Source organism: Coffea arabica, chromosome 8e (assembly GCF_036785885.1).
Source record: "Coffea arabica cultivar ET-39 chromosome 8e, Coffea Arabica ET-39 HiFi, whole genome shotgun sequence".
Lineage (NCBI taxonomy): Eukaryota > Viridiplantae > Streptophyta > Magnoliopsida > Gentianales > Rubiaceae > Coffea > Coffea arabica.
Window position 1 is genome coordinate 12,485,298 of NC_092324.1, and position 13,932 is coordinate 12,499,229.

Here is a 13,932-nt window from a genome sequence, read left to right on the forward strand (position 1 = left end):
CCACACTGGGGCAAGTTTGAGTTGAAAAAGGAAAAGTTTCAAGAAGTGAAAAAGTGAAAAGCAACAAAATCAAAAACAAAAGAAGAAAAGAGAACCTCAGTTCAAAAATAAACTGGGGCAAATTTCAAAGAATGGCAAAAGGCCAAAAAGTCAAAAGAAGAAAGAAAATGAAAGTGAAAATCCTCAATTGAGCATAAACTGGGGCAAGCTTTGGTTTAACCCTAAAATAGGGTTGACGCAACAATGCGATCTCAGATTTTTCAAATCACTTTTGGAATCCGCTTTCAAGCCTTAACTTTTCTAAGCACCCTACCAGACCCCATTACAAAAGCCGAAAGTCCTGACTTCTGTTCTTTGCAATGGCCCTGTCAAGAAAATTTCTGATGCCGAAAATTTTAGCTGTATTTCTGAATTACTCGGGTATGAGGAAACCCATCAGCTCGAAAAAATGCAGAAAAATTCGATGCTGAAATCCCTGGGGAATGATGAGAAAATCCAAACAAAGTCTGAAATCTTTTGAGTTCAGAATAGGGGCAATTTTGGAAAAATGCGATCTTCGGTGCAATGTCCTTTGAAAATTATTTCTTTTAACTATCGTTTTCAAGCCAAATTACAAGCTAATAAAGTCCATCGTTGACTTATTCCTTCATGACAATCCAAAGTGAGGATTATGCTCATAAAAATCCATCGATCACTCATGATCATAAGGGTATAACCAGATTTCACATGTTTAGCTATCATATCTACCCAAAATTTTGCAAGCCCATGAAGCTTATACGTTGACTAAGTTTTCTTAAGAAATAAGGATGACAAACTCTCTGCTCTCACTAAGATGTGATGTTGAATGGATTACCGTTTGGGCACAAAGAATAAGACAAATCTTTACCTCCCATTTCCAAATCAGACATAACACTCATTACCCAAAGCATCAATGCTAAAGTGAAGAAGGAATCGCTTGTAATTTGGCATTATTTTGAGAAATTCATCATGCAATTTTCTATGTGATTTTAAGCAAGACGTTCAGATTTCTTCACATTATATAGGAAACACAGTTTCTTGCTTTGTTCAAATAAATGGAGGGGCATCCAAACCAATTTTTACATTCAAATGGGCCCATGCTGGGGCAAAATTTTTATTGGCAAGATTTCGCAAAATAGGCCCACACTGGGGCAAAATTTTTTATAGTTCATTTGCGGATTTCGTCAAAGAGCCAAGTAATATACTTTTAAATCAATCACACTGCTCCTTCTATGAATAGCAGTTGCAATATTTTGAAATTCAAGTGCATGTCATGCTTTGTTAAGCCCCCTGTGCAGGTATTCATGGGTCCAAACAATGGAGAAACATCAATTGAGACGGAAAGCCGATGCCGGAAAAGTGAAGCAAGAAGAAAGAAGAAGAAAAGGGCCGACACTGAGGCAATGTATTTTTGGAAAAGATTCTCTCGAAAATCAAAAATCCAGAAATCCAAAAAATCATCAATCAAAAATCAATCAGAAAAATCAAGGAAAATCAAATTCAGTTTTTTTTGTTTCTTGAAAAATCAATTCTTGTTGGCGATGTCTTGGCATATGCCGCGCACTCTTCTATTTCCCCCTTTCCTTGACAATCACGCTTAATTTCTTGACCAATTGGATGGCAGGATTGGGTCTTATCCCACTGGCCATTCACTTTATCACGTTGGGCCTGGACTTGGTGCCGCCAACATCACTTTATCACATTGGGACCGGGTTTTATCCCGCCAATCACGGCAGGATCGGGTATAATCCCGCTGACCGTTTTTATCAAATTGGGACCGGGTTTTATCCCGCCAATCTCGGCAGGACCGGGTTTAATCCCGCTGACCGTTTTTATCAAATTGGGACCGGGTTTCATCCCGCCAATCTCGGCAGGACCGGGTTTAATCCCGCTGACCGTTTTTATCAAATTGGGACCGGGTTTTATCCCGCCAATCTCGGCAGGACCGGGTTTAATCCCGCTGACCGTTTTTATCAAATTGGGACCGGGTTTTATCCCGCCAATCTCGGCAGGACCGGGTTTAATCCCGCTGACCGCTTATCTCACATTGGGACCGGGTTTTATCCCGCCAATCTCGGCAGGACCGGATTTAATCCCGCTGACCGCTTTTCTCACATTGGGACCGGGTTTTATCCCGCCAATCTCGGCAGGACCGGGTTTAATCCCGCTGACCGCTTATCTCACATTGGGACCGGGTTTTATCCCGCCAATCTCGGCAGGACCGGGTTTAATCCCGCTGACCGCTTTTCTCAATCTCGGCAGGACCGGGTTTTATCCCGCCAATCTCGGCAGGACCGGGTTTTATCCCGCTGACCGTCCACACCCCGTCAGGCTCAGATGTCGTCTCACTGACCAATTCATCATACTAGGGCAAATTTTGAAAAGGTTCCTTCAAAAAAAAAAAAACAAAAAAACAAAAAAAAACAAAAAAAACAAAAAAAAAAACAGAAAAATCCAAAAATCCAAAATCCAAAAATCCAAAAATCCAAAAATCAAATCAAGTTCTCACGGCAGGTTCGGGTTTGATCCCACTGTCCGATTGTCAAGACATTTCATTTTCACCGCCACTGGAGCGTGGGTTTGTCCCACTAGTGTGCCTTTCAATTTTCATTTGCACCACTAACAAACATGGGTCAGTCCCATTAACACTTCATTTCACTTCTTTCATTTGCATCACCAATAAACATGGGTCAATCCCACCAACACTCCATCTCACTTCAATTCATCTGATTTAAATTCCTGTTCGGGTCAGTCCCGTTTTAAATTCTTGTTCGGGTCAGTCCCGTTTAAATTTCTGTCAGGGTCTATCCCATTTACATTTCTGTCCGGGTCTATCCCATGGGTCTATCCCATTTAAATTTTTTTCCGGGTCTATCCCGTGGGTCTATCCCATTTACATTTCTGTCAGGGTCTATCCCGTGGGTCTATCCCATTTACATTTCTGTCAGGGTCTATCCCATTTACATTTCTGTCAGGGTCTATCCCATTTACATTTCTGTCCGAGTCTATCCCGTGGGTCTATCCCATTTAAATTCCTGTCCGGGTCTATCCCGTGGGTCTATCCCATTTAAATTCCTGGTCGGGCCAATCCCGTTTTTAAATTCTTGTTCGGGACAGTCCCGTTTTAAATTTCTTATTCAGATCAGTCCATTATAAATTTCTCATCCCAGTCAATCTCGTCAAAATGGGTCAGTCCCCATCGTTCGAGTCATCCACAGCCGAATAACACAGGTAAGTATTTGGTGTCTACTTCTTTGTCTCAAGTTTTTTCAAAACTCAGACAAAGAGGGGCAAACTGCAGACACCAAATTTTTCGTGTTTTATTATTTACTATTCGTTTTTATTTGTTCTATTTTTAATTGTCACATTTAGTTTTATTTACTTTTAGTTTTAGTTATTTTAGCCGTTTTAGCTAGAATTTCTCAAAGGGAAAAGAAAAGTGTTCCAAAAAATATGTTTTATGTCTTTTAAAATCAATCTTTTGCATTTTGTTGTTTCCAACATTAATTAAATTGTTCTGGTTTTAATTATTTCCAATTTTGTTATTTAGGTAAAAAAAAAAAAAAAAAAAAAAAAAGAGAAACGCGGCATGAAGCTGCGTATTGCCGCAGCCTGCAAAATGAGGGCCAGGCAGCCCTTTAGCTGCAATTTGTGAAGGTTGTTTAGGGTTGGGGATTCGGATATAAAAGAAAAAGCAGCCGCAAAGAGATAGAAAAAAAAAACAGCGGAGGAAAAGAAAAAACAAAAGGGAGAAGAAAGGGGTTCAGGCGGGGGTTTTTAAGAGGAAGGGTTGCATTTTGGGGGGCAGTAGCCGCAAGGAGAGCTGGGGGTGAGAATCAACGGGGATTAGAGGGGAGTTCACAGCTAAAAAACTGGAGAGAGCAGGGAGTTTTTGGGGGGCTAGCAGCGATTCCCCAAGATGCGTCTGACGAACAGCAACGAAGGTCGGAGATCTATACCTACGAGGCGCCGTGGCACATATACGCCATGAACTAGAGCGTCCGCAGGGACCAAGGATACCGGCTAACCATCACCAGTCTCCTGGTGCAGTATCCCAATCGCCTGGAAATTATCCAGCTCGATGACACCAACGGCGAGATCCGCTCCGACCCCAACCTCTGCTTCGAGCATCCCTATCTCCCTACCAAGGTTATCTTCATCCCTGACAAGGAGTACCAGAAGCCCGACCTCCTCGCCACCTCCAGTGACTGGGTTTGGAGGGTCGCCGACGATGGAGCTCGTGTCGACATGAAGAGCTTCCTCAACAACAACCGCAACAGCAAGTTCTCCGACCCCCTAACCTCCTTCGACTGGAACGAGGCCGAGCCCAAGCGCATCAGCGCCTCCAGCATCGACACCACCTGCACCATCTGGGGCATCGACCGCGAGACCGTCGACACCCAGCTCATCGCCCACGACAAGGTAGTCGTCCTGGACATCCACCTCCCCACGCTTCCAGTCGTGGAGTCGCAGCGGCACCAGGCCAGTGTCAACACCATCGCTTTCTCGAATAAGTTTCAAATTCTGAGGGTATGACTCGATCCCAGGTAATCGCTACCGTAGCTGCAATAACCGTTTTCTTATCCCTTGTTTGAATCGCACGCATGTTGTTTTTTCAGAACTAAGTACGACATTTTTTGAGTTGCTTGTTCGCTTGGATCATGGTTGCTTAATCTAAAGTTGTTAGTTGCTTAATCCTAGTCGAAGCTGTGTATTTGAACCAGAAAATCTGGGTTCGTTTGCAAGCAAAGTGCAGCAATTTCATTCTTGGTTGATTGAAGTTTAATAGAAAATAGTTGCAGAAGTTTGTTTCATATTACATGGCATGAACTCAGGAACCTTTTCACCGCTGGTTTGCTGAGCTTGTTCCACAGTTCGATCATGTTTTGTCCTTTGATGATTCTCTTCGCCTTTGTCTTCCTCAAGGCAGCCCGCAATGCTGAGCTCTTGCTTGCATGTTTAGGTGCTAAGCTCTAGTAGATTCTCTGCTTAGATTAAAGTTGTGATGTTGGGTTGAATTTATTTCTGTTCGAAGCTGTGTTTTGAGGCTAAAATCCTTGCTTGAAAAATGGAAGCCAGTAGCTAATTTGTTGCAGAAATTTCCTAACAACTGCCGAAAGTTTTTTTTCGCAAGAAGTAAGAAAGGCTGCTTCAGTTTTCGTAGCTTGCATGAAATACTTCTGAAAATTACACTTGGGCCCCAAGTCTCCCCTTGCTCTACTACGACCCAATTAATTGAATAATTTCCTCAATTTGGTCCTTGACAATTTTAATTTTACAACTTCAGTGCTCGTTTGCTTCAATTAACTACCATGCTTTGTTTCAATTGCGTTTAAGTCATGAATTTAGGGACTTTATGATCAAGTGAGCTTTGGTTTTGCACATTTCTATTAATTTTCTCAAATAAATTGGTACCTTGACCATTTCTTTTATTTTGGAGGATAAATAAGTGATTTCACTTCATTGGGGCCCAATTGCAAGGGAGGTAACCTCTATCTCCTTGAATTTCATTTCTCCTATGTGATCCTACGTGTTATGTGAATATGCATGTCTACTCCGCTTTCCTTACCTCCTTGCGTGCATTTACTTGCTTTCACTTTTATTTAAGTTTTATGGGGTATGTGTACACCTCTTGGCTTGTAATAGATAGGGCTCGGAGAGCATCTGGTCCATTTCCCCTTTCCCTTTATGTTTTTATGGGGTATGTGTACACCTCTTGGCTTGTAATAGATAGGGCTCGGAGAGCATCTGGTCCACTTCCCCTTCCCCTTGGTTGCTTGTTTTTGTTGCTACATGTTTAATTGCTTTATTAGGCTCTTGCATCTAGTCGAGCATGCTAAATGTTACGTGCTATGTGTTTATGAGTGCTTGGCATGTCTACTCGCTTTCCATGGCCATGAATGAATGAGATGGATGAATATACGTTTCCGCTAGTCCAACGCTAGTCGGAATTCATAGAATGGGCTAGTCCAACGCTAGACCCTTAGGGATTTCCCCTCGTTAGCACATCATTTGCTTGTTCACCACATATCACGCATTTTCCTTAGTTTTATCATTTGGCATGATCCTCGAACCCCTTTTCCCCTCATTTTAGGTTTTGCATCCCATACTAGCTATAGGGTTCATTTTGCTTGAGTGTCCCCTTCTGATAAGGGAGACGAGCGAGTGTGGCTATTCGATAGCCTTAGCACGCTAGTTTCGCCTTCTAATCAAAGGGAAAATCGAAGTCGAAAAGTTAGGAGTCATTCCCATACCCGACCTGATGCATTCCCTTAGGTTCATTCATTCTCATTTATCACTTACTCATCCTTTTCAATTCACATTTTTTTTTCCTTATTGTTCATTTTGATTTCTACTTCACAAAATTGCACTTAATTACACCTATATGCACTTATCACTATATTTCATACACTTGCACACAAACACTTGGATTTTTCATACAATTTCACACATGCACCTTTTCATACACTTGCACACAAACACTTGGATTTTTATACAATTTCACACGTGCACCTTTTCGCACACATGCACACTTGCACTTTAGCCATCATTTGCATTAATCGACCTCTATAAGGTTTTCCTTCATTGGCCGCCACAACTCATGTGGTTGGGACCAAAAGCCTTACAAGAGACATTTTAGAATCTAGGATTGCATTTTTCTTTCCGTTTTGCATTCATATAGTCATATCCAACGTGCGAACATACATTGGGTAGAAAACTAGGAAAGGTAAGGTTAAGTCGCGCAACTAGCTTTGGCTAGGTCAAAGGGGTGCCTTGGTTTCTATCCTTGCCTTCCCCTTTGTCAAACGTGACCCCCGAACCTTTTTTCTTTGGCTTACGTGGACTAGGAGTCGGTTTTAAAAGGGTTTTACTACTTTGTCTTTAAAAACCACTTTTTTGGGTGACTTGGTACACCCCAGATCTATACCAAGTGGCGACTCCGTTTTCATATTTAAAACCCTTTTTAAATTTCATTTGGCCAAATCGTCGCTTTCCAAAGTCCCATGGCCTTTTACTTTTCATTTTACACACGTTCACATTCCACTACTCACACACCCCACACATTCACACTTTCATCAATCGAAAAGTGGGGAGCGACACTGGCATATGCAACTTTCTTGGAAATTGCTTGGTCTCTTGGTTTGGTAAAAAACAAAATGCTATCTCACTGTCCACTACTGAAGCTGAATATGTTGCTGCTGGTGCTTGCTGTGCTCAATTGTTATGGATGAAAAACACATTGAATGATTTCGGTTTAGTATATGAATGTGTACCCATGTACTGTGACAATACTAGTGCAATCAATCTAACAAAAAATCCCATTCAACACTCTAGGACTAAGCACATTGATATAAAGCATCATTTCATTCGCGATCTTGTCTCAAAGGGGGTAATCCGTGTTGAGTTTGTTTGTTCTAAAGATCAGATCGCTGATATCCTCACAAAAGCTCTTCCGCTAGATCAATTTGTGTCTTTGAGGACAAAATTGGGTGTTTTAGAAAAAATGTTCTAAGTCTGATTTCTAGTCAATCTTTATCGGACGTCCGATGAATTGGAACGGACGTCCGACAGTGTTCTTCATCCAAGTTCCAGAAAAACCCTGGTTCGGACGGTTGTGTCGGACGCATCACTTCGTTCGGACGTCCGACACTCAAAAAATGTGTCCTATAAGGCAGTTACCCATTCTTCTCAGTTCATTTTCCTCCATAAGTCTCGGACGCGACCTTTCAGTTTCTCTAAAATTTGAAATTCAAATTCCTCTCTCCTCAAACCAAGTTCCGAGAAATTGACTCAACCAACTCTATTACACCTCTCTTGCTCATTAACCACTCATAAAAAGCACTCCTAACACCCAACTACCCCAAAATTCCCAACTTACTTACGAAACCCTAACTTCATGTAACCCTCTCCTTGCGGCATTTTAGTGCACTCTTGTTGGCTCTTACTGCTTTTTCCTTCCATACACAACATTCTGCATCAAAAATCATATCCACATTGCATCATGGTTAGAATTAGGGGAGGATCTACTAGTGTCGGACGGTCTTTTAGGCTTAGGGATGAAGACATTGAAGTTGTTGATCCTCCTCCTGTGGCACCTAAAAAGAAGAAAGTGACCCTTGGAGGCAAAGTGAAGCAGACTGCCCAAAGAAAATTAGTTACTCCATCTGATGAATCATCTGATGAACAAACGGAAGGGCAGATCTCTGAAGGGAACATTGCTGGTGGAAATGAGGAACCAGAGCAGGCTACCCAAGGTGATGAAACTGTCACAAGGTCTTCTAGTAAAAGACAAAGGACTGCAAAGGGGAAGAGAACTCCCCAATCCAAGAAAAAGCAATCTGTTGATCCCTCTGTTGATCAGCAGAATGAAGAAAACACTACTGAGCGTCAGCCAACACCTGAACCCTCCATCAGGAAGTCTCCAAGGACAAGGACTGAGACTCAAAATATTGGTGCATCTGCCACTCAAACTTCAAAAGGGACACGTTCTGGGAAGAATCCAGTATCTCAGCCTGAACCTGAACCCGTTCCTCTACCAAAGTTCATCGATGATGAAGCCAGAGATAGATTTGAGTTAGTCTCTCAAAAAGGGTTCATCACCCAAAGGCTCATCATTCCCTTTGAATTTCGTAAGCTTGATCTTGAACCTGACATCAAACTTTTTGAATTCCAGAAATGGACTCATCTTCTGACCATTCCTAATGTTTTTTATCCTGACATGCTTTATCAATTTTTTGCTAATCTTAGAAAGGGTAAATCACACACTGAACTCATCTCTAGGGTCAACTCTGTAGACATCCTGTTAACTCCTGACAGTGTGAATTCTATTCTGAAAACTAGTATTGAATCTGGTTTCAAAGGAAAAATTGCCAATTTCTTTTCGTATGAGGAATTTCCTTCTGCCTATCATCATTTTTACAATGCTAAACTCATGACTTATTTTCAAACCAAATTCAACACCCCTGCTGAGGCAAGATTGGATGATCTCAGTCCTCAGAATCTGATCATCTTCACCATCATTTCGAATCTGTTGGTGCCAACTGATGGCCACAGAACAGATGCAAACAAAATGGAACTCTATCTTTTCTACTGCTTTGTTGAAAAAATCCGCATTGACTTTGGATTTATAATGTGCAAGTTTCTGCTCAAAATTAGCACTGATAGTCGTAGGAAGCTTTCCTATGGCAGATTTCTGACCCCTATTTTTGCTCATTTTGAAATACCCTTTTCTGGCAAATCTCCAAAAGATAGTGCTTCATCAGTTTTCTCAAAAGCTTATTTTGAAAGAAAGAACCTAAAATTTTTTGATGGTCATTGGTGCTACAAGGAGACTGTGGCCGAGTCTAGAAGAAAAAACATGCATGAAACCCCTGTCACTCCTAGAACTCCCCATGATCAGTCAGGCTATGTTTCTCCTTTCACCATTCATCCTAGAAAGTCTGCCAGTAGGTCCTTCTCTTCCAACTCTGAGGTCATTTCCTTGCTTGAAGATCTCAAACAGCATGTCTTGCTTATTGAAGAAGGTCTCATGATGACCATGACCTCTGACCAAAAATCCTCCTTCATTGAAAAAAGAAACCTTCTTGTCCCTCCAATACCTGAGAGCAATGTAAATGAGCCAAGAACTGAGCCCAAAGGACCAACTACTGGTGCTGAGACTACACGAGCTTCCAGTTCTCAACCCAAGGATAAAGGCAAGGCTCCAGCAACTGAGGAATCAGATGAAGATAGTGATGAAGAAACTGAGGAAGAAGAGGATTCTGCACAGTATCGTCTGGCAAGGAGAAGGCCTGGATCATCTAAAATCACCATCTAGACACTACTAAGTCACTACACCTTTATCTAGGACTATAGTTTATCTTTTGCATTGCACTTTTGTATTAAGTGCTGGACACAGGGTCTGTACAACTGGATATTTTCTTTACTGCTTATGAATGTTATAACTAAGTATTTTGTTATGAATGTTTTTCTTGGGTGATATAATTGGTTATGTGTTTGTGCAATCTGCTGGTTGAATGAATGTTTCTGATTGATATCTGCTCAATGATTGATTCCAAACTGTGATGTACATCGTAAATGTGTATACTGATATTGTTTCTAATGAGATGCATTGCTGGTACCAAAACTGATTCGAAATCTTGTGATGACAAAAAGGGGGAGAATTGGAATTGGATTTGGTTTAACACTGATGGTATAGAGTAACTAGTTAGGGGGAGTCAGTCTCAGGGGGAGTTAAGTTGGATCAGCACTGATGATGTGGATTGCGTTTCTTCCTGTATACTACTCATGCACTTCGTTAGGGGGAGCTATTATATTTTGCTCTATCCAATTGTTTTGTCATCATCAAAAAGGGGGAGATTGTTTATCTCAACTCATATCTTTTGATGATTACAAAATAATTGGATGTTTCTAATACCTTTTGTAGAGATCCTTTTCAGAAATGAACCAAACAGGTCTGTGGATTTAAAGCAGAAAAAGAAGATAAAAAAGAATGAAGTCTGCTGAGGATGATGTCGGACGCACAAAAGGAGAGTATCGGACGTCCGACATTCTTTGAGTATCTTCGGACGAATAAAGAACTCAGACTCGGACGTCCGAAGAAAACAAGCCAGGAGTTACTTGTTTACTGATCAGGATCGGACGCTCAACACCTGTGTATCGGACGTCCGACAAGTATTGCTGCTCTTCGGACGAATCACTCAGGATGCATCGGCCGTCCGAAGGAATTGAAGAAGAAAGTCCAAGAATGCATCCTACCCTCGGACGCATAAAAACCAAGTATCGGACGTCCGACAGCACCAACGGCTAGTTGACTCTTCAGTTGCCTTCTACCCGTTGACAGCATTAATTGAAGAATTAAATAGAACAAAGTCAACCACTTCAAGAGAACTTTGTACAACAAGACTACATCAGATTGTGAGTGATTCAAGCGCTAGAATACTCAAAAAGAACTTTTGTAATCTTTGCTTGTGCAATTTTCGTGTAGTTTTTCAAGTGTGACACAGCTTCTTCAATAGTGTAGCATAGTGAGGGTTTGCGAGTGCTTGTAAAACTTCCTTGCTTGACCAAGTGTGGTTTGGGGCAAGAAGGAAGTGGTCCTTTCCTTGTACACAAAAGATTGGTTGCAAGTTTGTTCAACTTGAAGTAACTTGGTATATAAAAGTGGTGTTCAAACCTCAGTTGTGTTTGAAACCTGGTTTGTTTCTTTACTTTCATTTACTGCTTTTCTACATAAACTGTTCTTCTCTTCATCTCACGAATACCTGTGCTCTTGTGTTATCTCGGTCATTGGGAGGTATTTGAGAAAAGAAAGGTAGTCTGTGAAAAAGTGGATTACATCTTAGCAATTGTTTTGAAAGCCTAATTCACCCCCCTCTTAGGTTGTCTTCGATCCTTACAACTAACATCAATAATCCCTAAAAATTGTTCAACAATTGATCTTGTTGAATTGGCATAATGCAAAGCAACAACCATTTGTTCTTTATTAGATACATTACATGACTCATCAATCATCATAACAAAAAATTCATCTCTAAGTTCATTTATTATTGTAATTGTAGTCTCAAACATGGTAGCATTCACAATATCTTTTTGAATCTCAGGAGAGGTTAATTGATTGTTTTCTGAAGTATTTTCCAAAACCACAACCTTTATCCCTTCATTATGATCAGTAAGAAATTTCAAAAGTTTAAGAAAATTACTTTGGTTAACAAAACTTTTAGACTCATTATGTCCACAAAAGGCTAAACCTAGCATCAGGGAAATCGAATACAATCTACTATTGTTGCCAATCCTTATTCTGTAGATACTCTGAACTTGATCAGATTGTCTAAATGGAGCAACTTCTATGTGTTTATTTTATTTCATTAAATCCTAACTAACACTTATGTCAATCTTGATTATGGGCACTATTTTCATTTCCTACATGTTTACGAAATCTTTCTTTTTTATTCCAATTAGTGAAACTTCATAACAAATGAATCACCATCCCCTTGTTTGCCAAAATCAAGTCGAAAAAGATAGCAATATAAGCAAAATACAGCATCTTTACTAATACTATAGTCCAACCAATTTTTGAATTCTGCAGAACAAGAAGGACAAAATCTTCTTGACAATTTTCCAATTTTTCTTTGAGGAAAATTATGTTGACGTGGTTGACAAGGTTCTTTTTACAAGTATGCACTTCTAAATTTTATCTCTATCATTTGAATCATAATTTGCAATTTTGATATGTAACCTAAGATCTTATGGAAGATAATCTAAATTTACCTTGATTTTTTTAGAGCTTTGCCCTAAATCACTGGATTGATTTCATTAAATAATTTGTTTTTCATCTCCAACTGATTTTCTTGCATAATATTTCTCCGTCCCTATTAAAAAGAATAAATTATCACAAAAGTCAAAATCATGCAAATACTAGGCATACTACAATTAATTAAATATATGAAACTTTCAATTATGAGTAGTTAAAATATATTTTCTCTATGTCAGATAAAATAAATCTATAGATAAAATTAAAGGAATAAGAATAAAATTGTAAAAATATTATACAACTAAGAATAATAGTAATACTATCAAAAAAATCAAATAAATATAAAGAGATATGTTGAGTTGTTCAACTAACCTGCATGAATTGTGAAAAAATTTCCAAGATAAAATATTTGTTGATTTTGTAAGACTTCACTGCTCAGTTCAGAGAATCTTTGTTTTGATAGAGATGTTTTAGGAGATTTCTTCTTTTAGATCTAAAGGTATGATAAAAGATGTTTTAACAAATTGTGACTTTAAGGGAGGACAACAGCCTCAGCGCTTCACTAGCACTTCGATTGTGCTTATCCCTAAGGTGGTGGGGGCTTCTCATTGGCGTGAGTTTTAACTCATTAGCTTATGCAACGTGATGTCCAAAATTCTATAAAAAAAATCCTACCTAATAGGTTGAATCGTTTACTCCCAAAATTAATCTCTCCATGGCAATCTGGTTTTGTCCCTAGGAGCATATGTGATAACATCCTAATTGCCTAAGAAATGGTTTTGGACTTGGATAAGCATTTGTCTCAGCCAAATGTTATCCTTGAGCTGGATATGGAGAAAGCATACAATCGTGTGGAGTGGCATTTTCTCCTCTTCATGTTACGTCAATTTGGCTTCCAAGTGGGATCGATGGACCTATTCTTCAGGATGTTTTGTAATTGTTGGTTCTCGGGGTTGATCAATGGAAAGCCAGGAGGATTCTTCAAGTCCTCTAGGGGTGTTTGTCAAGGCGATCCTCTCTCCCCCACTATATTCCTGATTGTTGCCAAATTTCTGGGGAGGGGACTTCAGAATTTATGCTTGTAGGAGGAGCGGCAGTTTTGTGCTAGTTCTGGTGTGCGTGTTCTATATTTAGCTTTTGCAGATGATATATTGATATTTTCTCGCTGTTCAAGGGATGCCCTGGGTGCTATTTCGTCTTTCTTTGATCGTTATCAAGCATATTCTGGTTAGAAAATCAATGTGTACAAAAGCTCTTTTGTTGTTTCTAATTGAGCCATACTAGAGCAAGTACAATTAATTGCCTCTAAACTTAGATTTTGACAACAAAAGCTCCATTCACTTATCTTGGGGCGCCTATATCACATGGTCGGAATGTTTGTATACTATTCGATGGTATTTTCTCATCCATACGTGCGACACTCACTCATTGGAATTCTAGATTCTTGTCGGCTGGGGGGAAACTTGTTCTTTTATGTCATGTATTGACTTTCATGCCAACATTTCTGCTACAAGTTCTTTCTCCCCCAAAAGCTATTTTTCTCCATTTGAATAGGCTTTGTAATGGATTTTTATGGGACCGATCTTGCTTGGATTCCCGTATACATTGGGCTGCATAGGAAAAGCTTTGTTTCCCTGTTACGAAAGGTGGCATTGGTGTCT

General features: G+C 40.0%; 1 pseudogene; it reads left to right on the forward strand.

The window, feature by feature from the left end:
* The first annotated feature begins 1,322 nt into the window (after positions 1-1,322).
* Positions 1,323-4,961, forward strand: LOC113704528 (WD repeat-containing protein LWD1-like; annotated as a pseudogene).
* The last annotated feature ends 8,971 nt before the right edge of the window (positions 4,962-13,932 follow it).